This window comes from Ailuropoda melanoleuca, chromosome 2 (assembly GCF_002007445.2).
Source record: "Ailuropoda melanoleuca isolate Jingjing chromosome 2, ASM200744v2, whole genome shotgun sequence".
NCBI classification, from domain to species: domain Eukaryota; kingdom Metazoa; phylum Chordata; class Mammalia; order Carnivora; family Ursidae; genus Ailuropoda; species Ailuropoda melanoleuca.
In genome coordinates this window covers 151,052,723-151,055,725 of record NC_048219.1, presented here as the reverse complement: position 1 = coordinate 151,055,725, position 3,003 = coordinate 151,052,723, and the positions used below count along the sequence as shown (strand labels likewise).

The following is a 3,003-nucleotide window of genomic DNA, read 5'->3' as shown; positions in this document are numbered from 1 at the left end:
TTCAATTGAGTATATTGTCCATCACATCACAGAGCATCTTTTTCTAATTTACGCATTATCCAGAAGATTTCATAAAAGGAATGTATTTAAAGTTTCAGTTGCAGAAATACCTGTCTTCTCATTAACAGTAGGTTAAATTTGTCTTGCTAACAACATAATTTATACTTTTATCTTGCTTTCAGTAAAATGGGGCTAAATGTGTGGCCTACCTCTGGTAACTATGTAAGTAAGACCTATGATATGCATTTCTACCTGTGTTCTTTGAATCCCTGCTTTTGTTGTCTTCCTAACCTTATTTTTCCTTTATCTAATTTCCCAACTGTTTAAACCATTTTCATGGGACCCATATTTTAGGCAGCTTCAACTCCTTTGTTAAACAAATAAGTATAAATTAGTAATGTTTATGCTATCAGACAATGTTTTTAAAGGAAACTTTGTTCCTATATTATCTGCTTTTATCTAAATCCTTTAACAATATGTGTGTATGTGCATGTGTGAATTTTAATACTCATTCCGTTTGTACAGGAATAAAGACACACTTAAAATTATTTTAATAGCATTTTCCTTATCTGCAATTTCTACTGAATCAGGCAACAAGAAAAATGTTAAAAGTCCTTTTATTTTTCTTTTAACTCAAATACTCATAAGGATTTTTTCAAGCATATGTAAGAAATAAGATAAATAAAAAGATTTCTAAAGGGGATACAAAGTAATAAGCCATAAGAACTTCCACTAATCCAGTATAAAAATTAGTTCTTAAGAAATCTCTTGGTAATCCACTTTCAAACCTCTCCAGTTTGTTTAATAATAATTCAAGTTTACATTGGTCCCAGAGTAAGTCTGCCCTCTGTACCATGATTTCAGTGTTTAACTTATAATTAAGTACTTAAAATGTTTGAGAATATACTTATCAAGGCATCAACACATTGCGTAATTTTTTTCTGTCTCAGGTGAATATTCTAAATGTGTCAGCATGAGCCATAGAGTTACACAATGCATTATGCATAGTGAGTTGGTCACATTATCTTCACTCTGTTCTGCTTAGGAGACAAAGTTGAGATTACGTAAATTAAACCACTTTGTCATGTTTTGATTCCCTTACTCAGTTCTATCTGCCTAGGAATGTAACTACCTCTGCAAAAGTAAAATCAAGGACAGATTTTGCTCTATGGATATATAAGCATTCATAAAAATATAAAGGTAACATTCCATTTATTTAGGAAAGCATGATATTTTAAGTGAAACTAATATAAGCAATATGGCGGAGCTTATAGCATTTTAAAGACAGAAATATCTTCAGAAGTGCTTTAATTTGGCCCCCTTATTTTGTAATTGATGCTGTTAGCCAACAACCCAGGTGATGTTCTCCAAAGTCATAAAGCACAGAATTAGGCTAGAACACAGGCCCTCTAATGGCCCAAATCTGTAGGTAAATTATCAGTCCCTCTTTGAGAAAAATGCTTTTATAACTTTCAATCACAGAAAATATTTGCTATATAATCACATTTATATATTTCCTCAAAAAATTATTATAAATATTCAGCATCCTATAGTTACAAAGAAAATAATTTTACAACTTGAAACAGTGGTTTGTATTTGAATCATTTTTCACACCTAATTAGTGGCCCTTGTGAACTTTCCATTGTTATAAGAAACTTCAAAATCTCAAATTACACTGGGAGGTCAGAGGACGGTGAGAATTAATTATNGACAGTGGTTTGTATTTGAATCATTTTTCACACCTAATTAGTGGCCCTTGTTTTCCATTGTTATAAGAAACTTCAAAATCTCAAATTACACTGGGAGGTCAGAGGACGGTGAGAATTAATTATAGAAAAAATATTCAAAGAAATAATCAATGTTGGCTCAGATGAGCAGGAAATGCTTCTGGAAGCAACATCACAATTGCTGCCCAAGGAGAACCCCAAGTCCAGTTCAAACTTATGCTGGCTGGTGATGGCAGTACTGGAAAACTACATTTGTAAAACGTCAGCTGACTGGTGAATTTGAGAAGTATGTAGCTCTTGGGTGCTGAGGTCAATTCCCTTGTGTTCTACTCCAACAGAGGACCTACTAAGTTCAATGTATGGGATATGGCTGGTCAGGAGGAATTGGGTAGGCTGAGAGATAGTACCACATCAAGCCCAGTGTGACATTACAAGGTTTGATGTAACAGCAAGGGTAACTTACAATGATGTGTACAACTGACATAGAGGTCTGAGTATGTGAAAACATCCCCATTGTGCTGTGTGGCAACAAAGTCGACAGTAAGGTCAGGAAAGTTAAGGCCAAATCTCTTGTCTTCCACCAAAAGAAGAACCTTCAGTGCTAGGACATTTCTGCCAAAAGTAACTACAACTTTGAAAAGCCCTTCCTCTCTCTTGCTAGAAAACTATTTGGAGAACCTAACTTGGAGTTTGTTGCCGTGACTGCTCTTGCCCTACCAGAGGTTGTCTGGACCCAGCTGTGGCAACACATATGAACACAATCTAGAGGTTGCTCAGACAAATGCTCTCCCAGATGAGGATGATGACCTATAAGAAAGTGCAGCTGGAGCCCAGTGTCAGAAGTCTAGATTTATAGGCAACTGTCCTGTGATGTCAGTGGTGCACCATGTTGGCCACTTTATTATACAGCTAAACAGAACATGTGCTTAATCTCTGGGATACTGAAGGAGATGAATGGGCTTTGGAGTGAATGTGACAGTTTAAGAAGCACCGTTTCTCGGACCTGCGTATTTAGCTATTCTGAAATGTAGTAGTCTCCTTCCTAAATTTCAAATATAAGACTACTATAGTCACATCACAATATCCAGTGGTGAAATCTTGTTTGTTACTGTCATTCCCATTCCTTTTCATTTAGAATCAGGATAAAGCTGTATTTCAAAAAAAGAAAAAATCAACTTTGTAGGAAATTCCTTTCCAGTTGTGTGTATCCTCATTTTTTATTATAAGCATATGCTTTATAATGTTTACTAGATACAAGTGGTAACTACATAAATGT

General features: G+C 35.1%; 1 pseudogene; it reads left to right on the top strand.

Moving 5' to 3' along the window:
* The window catches only part of LOC117795970, a 148,101-nt pseudogene extending 145,561 nt beyond the window's left edge, over positions 1–2,540 (top strand).
* The last annotated feature ends 463 nt before the right edge of the window (positions 2,541–3,003 follow it).